Source organism: Echinops telfairi, unplaced genomic scaffold (assembly GCF_000313985.2).
Source record: "Echinops telfairi isolate 266 unplaced genomic scaffold, ASM31398v2 ScPeMD7_7457;HRSCAF=8495, whole genome shotgun sequence".
In the NCBI taxonomy this organism is placed as follows: domain Eukaryota; kingdom Metazoa; phylum Chordata; class Mammalia; order Afrosoricida; family Tenrecidae; genus Echinops; species Echinops telfairi.
In genome coordinates, this window is record NW_022111357.1 from 12346366 (window position 1) to 12358142 (window position 11777).

Genomic DNA, 11777 nt, shown 5'->3' on the forward strand with positions numbered 1-11777 from the left:
GGATTGGCCCACCTAATTCAATTTAGCCAATGGGGTCGACCAGGGGTCGTCCACCACGCCTCCCTGCGGAATAATTGAAAAGGCAGGAGCCCAGGGTCCACTGCGTGACTTTGCAAGCAGTCTCCAGGCAGGTTGCACGTTCATTCGGGAGGAGCTCTGTGGGGGCCTGTGTAAACCTGAAACTTCTTCTAACGCTCATAAAACTCACTTGGATCACAAACCAGGCTTCGGCATGAATTCTTTCTCGAGCGGAGCCAAGGACCTAGGTATATCTCCCCTCTGAGAGATCTAACAGATGCGTACAGCTGGTTATAGAAAATGTGGGCTGGGGAGGGAGGGAAAGAAAGAGGAGCTGATACCAAGGGCTCAAGTAGAAAGAACATGTTTTGAAAAGGATGATGGCAGCCAAGGTACAAATGTGCTTGAGACATTGGGTGGATGGATTGTTACAAGAGCTGTAAGAGCCCCCGATAAAATGATTTATCCAAAAAGAAACTATGGACCCCCTCCTTCCGATCTTAGTTTGGCAAAGACTGCTGGGTAGCCAAAACGATCTAACCAAGTTAATAAAACTTAGTTTGAAAAAGAAAACCCAAGTAGAACGTAACGTACATTTCTCATTGTCTGAAGAGAGGAGGCAAAAGCACAGCATCTCCAAGGGCTGCCCGGCCGGCCGGCCGGCATGCAGGACAAACCAGGACCGTCTCTTCTCCTAACTCGGGAATCAGGGATCGAGAGTGGGAATGTCATAGATTCTTTTTCACCTCTGCGGGATCCAGATGCGGCAATCTGCTTCCACAAGCACGGACGGCCTTGGAAGCCCTCTCGGGGGCTCTAGGCTGTGGGCCCCGTGAGTCTGGATGGACGTGCCAGCAAGGGGTTTGTTTGAGGCTGACCTCTCTGATTGGCGTCTGTAACGCTTCCCATCACACTGATGGCCCACGCAGCTCTTAGGGCAACCTATAACCATGCCATCCCTCCTCAAGGTTGCACACTCACAGAGTAAGTGAGGCCCAGACTTCAGTCTCCTCCCTCCCTTTCTTGCTTCTCAGCCCAATCCCCAGCCTGCTTAACACACCAGTGACGCTGCTCATACGATATTTGCGAGGTTCCTTTATCCGTGCCAAGGAGAGGATTTTGACTCACAGTGAACCAACGTGACGGAGCAGAACTGCCCCTTTGGATTTTCTTGGCTGCAATCCCTACAGGCATAGATAGCTAGCTGCTTCTATGAAGTGCCAGGGAGCGGGTTTGAACTCTTAACCTTTCAGTTACCACAAGGGCTGGTATCCCAGGGCTGTTTAGCCCAGGGCTGCTTAGGCATCACATCATGATGAGTTTAATTCTTGGTTTGTTCACTTGTATCAATTCTATCAACATTATCTTGTCTGACAGCTCACAATACAGTCTTTCTCTCCCTCAAGGCAATACTTTGCATCCCCTAAAATATAGACCTATTTACTTATTGAACATTCCTTTCTGAATCCATGGACTATGCAAACATAATGTGTTTGTGGCCCTCCGAAAGGACTGGGTAGCTTGCTAAAAATGCAAATAAGGTGCCTGGCACGCTTGTGAGCTAGGGCTATGCAAATAAGAGGTTAGGCCCTCTACTAGGGCATGAGTTAGTTTTGCCCTCACACTAGGTTTAAAAGGATCCATCTCAGAAGCAGAAAGAGGGGATCTTGCTACCATCAAAAAAGAAGAGCCAGGAGTGGCACATGCCCTTTATACCCCAAGATCCCTGTGCTGAACGTCCTCAATCCAGGAAACTGAGAGCCGTGACACTAGACGGCAGAGACATGGCAACAAAGCAGTGGACACAGGAGCAACAGCACCCGACAGAGTGGAGAACTTCTCCGTCCACCAAGGGAGAAAGCTGAGTGTCTTGGCCAAGTGAGTGGCCTCGGAACTTTCAACAGAGGATTAGGGAGATAAATTTGCTAACCCACGCAGGTAGAGCTGAGTACCTTCAAACTGAGGCTTACTTGGGGAGTGGGCACTGAATGGGCTCACTAGATTTGCCCAAGCAGGGCAAAAGACAAGGTTCAGAGGTCAAGGATCAGAGAGAAGTGTGTCTGTGGACAGGACTGAGAAGAGGCACGCCTAACCGAAGCACTGTATCCTGAGCATTTCCGATGCGGAATTGTAACCTGTTCACTTCCCTAATAGACCCCACAATCACGAGTATTGTCTGTGAGCTCCGTGTGGCCATTGCAACAGATGATCAAGCCTAGCAGGGCAACGGCCTTGAGAGGAGTGGCTGACGTCAGCATTGAGAGAGAAGGCCGGCGGGTCGGGCCTCCACTTCATAAGAATTGGCCTTGGGCTGCTGCGGCTACCGATTCTCCCTGCTCCACCCACGCGGCTTGTGAAGTGAGGAGAGTCAGACACCACCTCCCCTTGGAGATTTGGCAAGTCACTGACCGGCAGGGCCCTGGTGGACAGCCGACCAAACCTCTCTGAGTGTCCAGACTTCATTGCTTCATCTGAAAACTGGGAGTAAACATAGGACTTGCATCCAGCTAGGGCTGAGAGAACATAGCATGGTGTCTATTGCATATTACCCTGGCTCTGGCTCTGATGGACCCTATTAGACATGGAGGAACTGGCCCCGTGGAACGGTCAATGCTGCAGGTCCTTCTAGGAGCAGACTGCCTCCTCTTTCTCCCGAGGAGCGGGAGAACCAAAACGCAAACCAAACTCACCACCCTCGAGTCCACTCTGACTCAGGGCCACTTCTACAGGGCAGGGTGGAACTGCCCCTGCGGGTTTCTGAGACCCGTTTACGGACTAGAAAGCCCCGTCTTTCTTCTGAGGAGTGGCTGGTGGTTTTAAAGAGCCAGCCTTTTCGTTCGCAGCCGAGGGTGCCACGGTACCTCAGGGCCCCGTGGTACAGAGCACTGACGCAATACATGCCGATAAGTGGTCTTTGACCTAGTGTGAGCGTGTCATACGTACCCCAGCCTGATGGACTGAATTGTCTCCCTCGGCCCCTACCCCAAGAAGTACACTGACGTCTTAGCCCCCAGACCCTGGGAAATGTGGCTTTGGCGGGAAATCGTTGCTAGCCGTCGTGAAATCCGCCCCTGTCTCTTGGCTGCGACCTCCTGCCCAGTGGAATGAAATACCACCTGATCCTGGGCTGCCCCCCCGACGGGTTGGGGCTCAGACCATTGTGACTCGTGGGGTCTTCAGGAGTAGGTTGCCAGGCCTTTCTTCCTATCTTAGTGTAAAAGCTCCACCGAGATCTGTCCGGCATCATAGCAGCACCTGAATCTGCCTTGACAGAGGGGTGGTGGCTGCTTTGGGTCCATGTACCTCACGCGTCCCATATGGGGGCAGGGGGACAGCGGAAAGAATTCCACCAGGGAACCCCCAATGCCTCCGTTTGGAAGCAGCATCTCGGAACACGGTGTGAAGTCCCAGTGGCGAGTGAGCAGTGTCTCTGGAGGAGAAGAGACACAGCGAGAAGGCAGCCTTATGCAGACGGCCGTGGGCAGAGATGGGAACGCCAGGGTCACCAGAAGCCAGCAAAGGTTCTCCCTCGGCTGGCTCTCCGAGCAAACCAACACAGCCACTACTCCCATTCTAACCTGCAGAACCGAGCTGCGACCGGCCCTACTCCCAGGAGTGCCCAGGAGCTGTTCTTGAGTCAGCCCCAACTAGGAGGGGCCTCAACACCTTCGTGGAAAACTGCTGTGACCTTTTCTTGTGTCTCGCTTCCCTTGAACTTCTCAACGCCCTCTCGTATGGAACAGAAGGGAGCACAGCCCGGCGACATGCCAGCCTGATGATCATTGTTCTGAGCCCATGGCCGCAGCACTGCGTCAACCCATCTCACGGAGGGTCTCCTTACTCGACACCAGACACCCCCGCTTCCCAGGGAAGTGAATACAGAGCCATGGTTCTCAACCTCCCTCAGGCCGCGACCCTTTCATACAGTTCCTCAGGCGGTGGTGACCCCCAACCATGCCATTATTTTCATTGCTACGTCCTCACTGTAATCTTGCTACTGTTGTGGTGAATCGGTGGACCCCTGTGGAAGGGTCGTTTGACCCCCAAAGGGGTCTCGACCCCCAGGTTGAGAACCGCTGACATAGAACGTAAACATTTTTCAGGTGACAAGGCTTGATCATTTCATTTCCCACCATGATTTTGCCACGTCCCTGGAAAAGCTTTACAACTTTAAGATACTTCCATCAAAAGGAACGCTTACTACCTCAGATGGAAAACGGCGTCACTACAGATAGCCTCACACATAAACCCTTCCTCGGGGGTTAAAGTAAACCTTTCCTCAGCTATCTGCACGAATGGCTTTCAACACTCACCCGGGTCCTCCTGAAATCACTGCACACACCCCGGTGACACACAGGCCATGTTGGGGGGAAACCTGCTCTGGGAGAGAGAGCTTTGGGCTTAACCCTCCGCTGTGAGTTAGAAGAGATGGCTTCCCAGAGTGAGCTGTCTACGGACAAAAACTTCATGGAGGTGACTGAACTGCACATACGAAGACCGTTGAAATGTCAGAGGTGCCGCTACCTAGACAATTCACCACAATTAAAAAGAAAAGACAACAAACGGATTTGGGAGAAAGATGACATAGCCCCTAGGAACATTTTTTGAATACTTTGAATCTGTGTGGTTGGTCTATGATGAACTGTTACCCAAAGATTTTGATCTTTGTCTCTGAGTCTTGAGAAATCACCCCTAAACTCCTGCAATGTCCACCGTGACTAAAGCCCCATTGACCCTCCAGATCCCGTCTGAAGGCTTGTGCTAAAGGTGAGCGTCTCCTGGGTGGGGGCTGGCCAAGGCGGAAGCACCCAGAGCCCTCGGTGGCGGTGGTTGGTTGTTGCTGCTTCGGGGTGGGGCAGTTGCAGGTTGAGTTCTGTGGCTCGTGCCTACCTAGCAAGACTCTAGGGCAGACTCCGGGCCTGGATGTTCCCTGGGCTTCCTGGTGGGTGAGAGACAGGTGGGAGGTATGGAGCCCTTTGGGACATGGACATTTCACATTGGGAACCCTCTGAGCCCTTGCCCGATGTGTCTCTTATGTTGTATTCTTTTTCCGATAATAAAACTAAAATGGCGAAAAATGAAAAAGTCAATGCACACTTCCCTGGTATCCTAGGAGCTCTGGTGGAGCTGTGGTTCCTTGCTGGGCTTCGATCCAAAAGGCCAGCAGGACGGAACCAGTAGGCTGTCCGTGGGAGAGACACAGGGCTTTCTCCTCCCGTACAGAGGTAGTTTCGAGAACTCACAGGGGCAGTTCTGTGCTGGCCTCTGCAGCTGCTGACTGAGAATCGACTTGTGGGAGAGCGTCTGTTTGTTTGTCTTTGGGTTTTCCTAGGGTTGTGCCTTTGAGCTAGTACTAAGAACAGACCTGGCCCTGCCCTCTGCGACAGAGGTGGGTGTCCCTCAGTGGGTCACTCCACTTTGACAGGAAGTTGTAGGGCTCTCATCAGCTCAGTATGCCATGTTTGTGACTCACAACGACACAGGCAGCAAAAGCCAGTCCTCCTTTCCAGGAAGTAGCATCTCAACTCATCACCATCACCCACCTACCGAGCTAATCTTTACTGGACACCGCTGAAAGCATGAGGTAGATTTCCCTGTGCTGACATGCAAAGAGGTCCGAGATGCAGCGTGGCAAGCCGCTGCAGAACAGAATGTAGAGCATACGCCCATTTGCATTCATATGTGTACAAACAGGGATTTTTGTCAACCAGGTTCGTGGCTGAGCTTTTAGGTGCACGATATCACATAATTCACAATACATTCCCGGTGAGGCACGGGTCATGCTCAAACCTGTCTTCTGGATACGAACGCTGAGGTGCTCAGAGAGTCAAGCGATTTGTGAGGCCTCATGGCAAACAGCTTGTGGCGAAACTTCGAGATCAACTTCATCAGCCGGCACCAGAGACTAGCCCTTTCACCAGTGTGCTCTTCAGAAGCTGTACATAGAAGCATCTAGAAGGACACACGCTAAATTGTTCACAACACACATCCCAGAAGCGGATTGGAGGCGTCTCTATTCTAGTTCTTTTTTTGTTTGCTTGCTTCTGGATGCTCACTGTACTACTTGAATTTCTAACAATAGACATACACTAATCACTGGGGGGAGGGAGGCTGAAAGACCACAAAACCACGGCCAACTCGAAAACTCAAGAGCGACGATCCTTGGAAGAAGATCAGCGAGGCCGTATCCTTCCACTCCTCTCCTCCTCTCGAGGGATAGGTGAGAGAGGAAAACGGCCAACGACATTTGAGAAACACTGGCTTAAACCAACTGACCAGGCTTCTCCTCTTTTGGAGTTTTAGCAAGCGAATGTTGGCTGTGAACTGAGACGGGAGACAAAGTTTGTAGCTGATGCCATGTGGACTTGCTTCTAGAACATTTTCCTTCCAGAGGCCTCTCGGAACTCATGTTCTTGGAACAGGCTCTGGAGATGCCGTCCGGATGCCTCAAACCCAACCCCGGGTTGCTTAGTTGCCATCACATCCATGGAAGTTATCTTGGCCTCAGCTTCCCCCATCCCACCCAGCTCCCCTTAAGAAATGCTTTCATTGACGTGAGGTTGCCCTCAATCTTGTATTTTGGAGCATGGGCTGCTTTGTTAGCTTGTGTGTGTGATGTCCAAGCATGATCTGTGAAGAAGAAACTGTATGTAGGTGTCAAAGTCAGGATAACTGGGTTCCTCTTGATAAGCGGAGCTCGGATTTTGATGCTGGTTTTTCATCAGGGTGTGTTTTTGGCTGTGAAATGTTTGCTCGGAAGCACGGAGCAACGTTGTTTGTATGTGGCAAGCGCATAGGACCTTAAGTTAGGCTAAGCTTGCGTGTCCTAACCTCACAAACTTTCAGCGTGTTATCAGGAGAAACCGGTCCCTGGAGAACTACTTGAATGGTTAACAATAGCCACAAACTGTTGCCCGATAAAGCAGAGGGACAGTGAGAAACAGGGAGACCTTCCACGAGGCGAGTGGACAGACCGGTGGCAACAATGGGCTCGGACCTACCAATGACCGTGAGGCTCGTTTAGGACGGGCCGGCTCGGTCCTGTTGCGCACGGGGCTGGTTGCTATGAGTCAGAACAGCACCTACCAACCACCACCTCCTATTGGTTCGTCTTATGTTTCTATCTTTATCTCATCTTCCTCTTCCAGTTCTAATTTATGGCCTCCCTGGTATTGCATTTTGTGCTCTCTTATCAGGCCCCTAGATTCTTTTTTTTCTCAGTGGCGGGGAGAAGGTGGAGGGTGGGCAGTTAAGCAGCTGAAAGAGAAACTGGGTCTAACACGTGCTTGAGGGAAAGGAGTGGATGGGTGTCTGTCTCTGTGTGTTTGGGTTTCTTATAGCCGTGTGTGTGTGTGTGTGTGTGTGTGTGTGTGTGTGCACTCTCCTCTGAGATAGGCTCCATGGCTGAGCCCAGAATCCAGCCCGCCTGAGTTCCCACACCCTCTCTACACAGGAAGCAAGTTGATATGCAAAGCCGCACCACAGATGTGAGGGACTGGGTGGTTCGCTCGCCGGACAAGGTGCTGAGTGGAAGTAATTCTGGGTGAGGACAGCCCTCCTCGGGCGCCCTGGTGGAGAATATCTAACTTCCATTAAGCACCTCCTCTGTCACCAGTCCTCCCTAGGGTCCACGGCCATCGCTGGGATTTCCTCAATTCCCACAAGCACACGGAGAGGGAGGGTGAGACATCGTTGCCTCTTTATAGATAAGTAAACGAACGTTCAGAGAGGAAAAGGCCAAGTTGATGGCACAGCCAGACGGGACTTCGTCTACCTGCCTTGCCACACCACACCCCTGGGCTTGCATGAAGCTCCAGTCTCATGGCCTGGACTTTTGTCCTTCTCAGAACTGCCTTGACTCTTCCAGCTCGCCCTGTGGGAAATCCTCTCTCCTCCACTGGACCCTCCGCCCTCTCTAGGCTTGGAGCAACCTCTGTTCCCACGGCCTCTGTGAGGGACCCCAGTGATGGCCTAACCAGCAGTGGGCTGACGGGAGGGACCTGTTTGCCAGCCAGGGTGTGGGTGGGCACCCCCATGCCCAGTGTGAACCAGCATGTCCCCCTGTGGCCCTGGGAGGCTGCAGGCCTGGGGACAGGGAAAGGCTGGGATGTGCTGACGAGGGAGAAATTGTGGCACCAACAAAACCTCCCGGGGCAGAGGGCAACCTGGAATGCCTGACTGAGGCGGGGACGCCCCAGGAAACTGAAAGTGCAGAGCTCAGAAATGATGATGCCTTCCTTCCTGGGCCGCCACCTTTCTCGGGTTTGAAGCAGGAATTCCACCTGGCTGGCCCTCCTCATGCAGCCCAGGGTATGGGGCTGAAGAGAGAGGGCTGGCGGGCGGGCAGATAGGAGGAAGGGGGCAGTAGTGTCCTGGGGCACAAGGGAAGGAATAGCAACAGTCCAGGCAGAAGGTTTGCAGTTTCTTGCCCAGAACCAACTGCTCCTTGTCAGGAAGGAGAACAGCTTTTCCTCTCAGCCCCCAAGACCCTCTGGCTTCTCAAAGTCAGACCCCATGTTTCTGCCCTGGAGACTCCATCGCAGATGATCGATACATCCGGTCTAGTCAAGGGCCTGGCCCCTCTCTCAAGCAGTACTGGTCAGTGAGTGCTAAAACCACTTCTCACGTGTCCATCTCTCCGGAGGTCTGGTCACTAGGTCTGTCCCAGTAACCAGAATGAATCCTGGGTCCCCTGACTCAAATCTGTGTGGCGTTCTGCTCCATGGAGGGCAGGCGGGGGCCACAGGGTAGGCTGCCACTCTGTCCTAAAGCTTCTGCTGTGTCCTAGCCCTCGCTTGGCCACTGCCTTGGGGCTGCAGGAAGGGGTGCTTAGCCAGCTCTGGGCTGTCACACTAGGGATGGACGGGGCTTGGGGATTTCGGATGGCGTTTTTAACAGTCCACCATCCCTGCACTAGATGTTCCAAGAACGGGCCCCCAATACGACCCGGAGAAGAGTCACCAACTAGGTAGGTGAGACGTGGTTCCGACAGACTGGACTCCGTGCTTGCTGCTTGACACCAGCAAGGTTTCTCGGAGGCCCGGCCAGCCTGGTGCTGGGCTGCAGCCCTCAACTGTCATGTACCCAACCAGAGCCCCTAGACCAGTGGTTCTCAACCTGCCTAATGCTGCCACCCTTTACACAGCTCCTCATGTGGCGGCCCCCCAACCATCACATTGTTTTCATTGCTACTTCATAACTGTCATTTTGCTACTGTGATGAATTGGGCGACCCCTGTGAAAGGGTCGTTTGACCCCCAAAGGGGTCTCGACCCACAGGTTGAGAACCGCTGCCCTGGACCCCTTATCCCCAGTGCTCCTTACCTGCCCAGCCCGGGAGCCCTCGGGTCGCATTCACATGATCCTCCTGGCCCAGCCTGGTTGCCCAGACCCAGTCTCAGCTCCCTTCACCTTCGTAGCTAACGCCTGTCTCCCCGCGCCCACGTCCCACCCTAACTTCCTGCCTCCTCCCGAGGGCTTCTCAGCCAACCCGGCCCCAGCAGCCCAACCACAAGCCTTCAGCACCCCAAATTTCCTGCCACTATAGCCCCCCACCCCGGGCCCTGGGGGTCCCCATACACCTCCAGGGTTGGCCTACTCATCCAGAGAGTGGATCCTTGGGGGATAAAGGCTGACGGGTGAATATTTGGTGGGGCCTCCCACCCTCACCCCACAGGGTGCACCTGGGCAAGAGAGTCAAGGACAGCCTTTGAAGCTGGTGATCGGTGATCAGGGGGCAAACAAGCGCCCACTCTGCCTACAGTAAAAGGCATGCGGCACCCCGGGGTGCCGTCTGAGCACTGCATTTGTTACTCTCAAGGTCAAGGTCAACATGACTGCAGCATCACACTCAGGGCATCTGCTAACAGAATCCACAACAACAGCCTGCTTCAGAAGCAGGCAGGACACATTTGTGTCTTTCTGAAGGCAGAGAAACAGCCCCTGCTGTAGGCAGAGGGCAAACCCAAACCCAAGGTCATCGGTGGATTCTGACCCAGGCAGACCGTGTATGTCAGAGGCCTGGGCTCCAGAGGGCCTCCAGGGGGTTCCAGACGGGACCACCGGACAGACCGCTGCCGAGGAGCCTTTGGGTGGATGCAAACTGAGCAGCTGAGCCCGTGAACCATCCGAACGACCCGGTGCCCTTGAGCTGATTCCAACTCGTTGCCACCCTCTAGGACAGGGTAGAACTGCCCCTGTGGCTTTCTGAGACTGTAACTCTCTATGGCAGCAGAAAGCCCCATCTTCTCCCCAAGGGCAGGGCAGCACCAGCTAATTTTAATTGAACAGGGAGCCACAAGCGCCTGCTAGAGGCACAGGGCCTGGTGCCGTCTTCTGCATCAGGAAGAAGACAGAGCACCAGCTCCTGCCGGGCACCCCGGGGCAGTCCGGCAGGACTTTCTGTTACAGGGGGAGGCCAGCCACAGCCCTCCTGGAGGAGGGTGACAGTCATCAGAGGCTGAGGGCCAGGCCACCGATGACCTGAGCAATTCCAGTTGGTCTCTGTCAAGCCCGAGGGTTGGGCCTTGACCCTACCCAGAGGAAAGTATAAATGCGTCATGGCCCCAGCTTCAGGTCTGCTCAGGGAGGGGGAGGGGAGCCCGCAGAGTATTGTTGGGGTTTATGAGATGGCAGCCGTGTGCACCTCAGCTGCAGAAAGTGGGGGGAGACAGGAAATGGGTGTGGGGAGAGGAAGCCTGAGTTGGAAAGTCAGACAAAGAGGTTAACACAGAAACAAAAGCTGAGAGGCACAAAGTAAGAGGCTTCCCAAGTAACCCAGAGCCCAGAGCCCAGGCAGGAGTCCTGCTGCCGGCCGGACACTGAGCCGGCCTTGCTGTGGCCCTGAGCACATCACAGTGCATCTCTGGGCCACAGCCCCTCAGTAATAACATGTGAAAGCAATGGCCAGCAATGGAGAATTTGAGCCAGTTGAGGGCTGCCCGTTCTTTGGGGGAGCCATGCCTGATCACTTAGGGAGGGGGAGTAACACCTCCACGTTAGAGGTGAACAAACACCTTCGAGGCTTCTGGGACCTCCTTCACTTCTAATTCAGGTCGACGTGAGGGCTAGCAGTCATAAGTGAGGGGACCGTGGCTTTGAATGCAGGTCTCCCAGATCTTGCAAGGGGCCCTGGTAAAGAACTGGCCGCTAACCACCAAGTTGGCGGTTCAAGCCCACCAGCTGCTTCGAGGAAGAAAACTCCACAGTCTGCATCTGTAAAGACAACAGCCCCCGAGGAAGCACCGTGTGGCAATTCTACTCCATCCTACAGAGTCTGAGTCAGGGGCTAACCGAAAAAGTCAAATCCTCTGCCAGAGAGAGAGGAGGATGTTCGCTCCTGTGAGATTTACAATCTTGGAAATGCAAGGAACACTTCTATTGTGCCCCACAGGGTCTCTGCGAGTCTAAACAGACCCAGAGGCAGGGGCTCTGTGGGGCAGAAAAGAGCTGCTCTGTAGGGGTCTTGACGCCAGCCTGACCTCTTTATGGAGCCTATGGCAGAGGGGCGGATGGGTCTGAACTGGACATGGCTGGTGGCTACCAGTTGGTGCTTAACCCACTGTGCCACCAGGGCCTTTTTACACTCTGCAGTCTTCCAATTTTATCAGCCGGGGGCGATTGAGTATTTTAAATTCCTTCTCAGAGTTCTGATCTTCATAGGAGCGAGAGAGCTGGAGCCTTGCCTGTTGGGGGAGGGAGGGTGTCATTGGACCACTTCTCCACCCAGCCCCCGTGGGCTTCCTCGCCTATGCGGGGGCG

General features: G+C 53.9%; 1 protein-coding gene across 1 annotated transcript in view; it reads right to left on the minus strand.

Moving 5' to 3' along the window:
- Positions 1–9394, minus strand: part of LCK (LCK proto-oncogene, Src family tyrosine kinase) — a 25155-nt gene extending 15761 nt beyond the window's left edge. The window contains exon 1 of the mRNA XM_004705010.3: positions 9342–9394. The gene's annotated coding sequence lies outside the window, so the exon portion shown is untranslated. The remainder of the gene's footprint in view (positions 1–9341) is intronic.
- Between the last annotated feature and the right edge of the window lie 2383 nt (positions 9395–11777).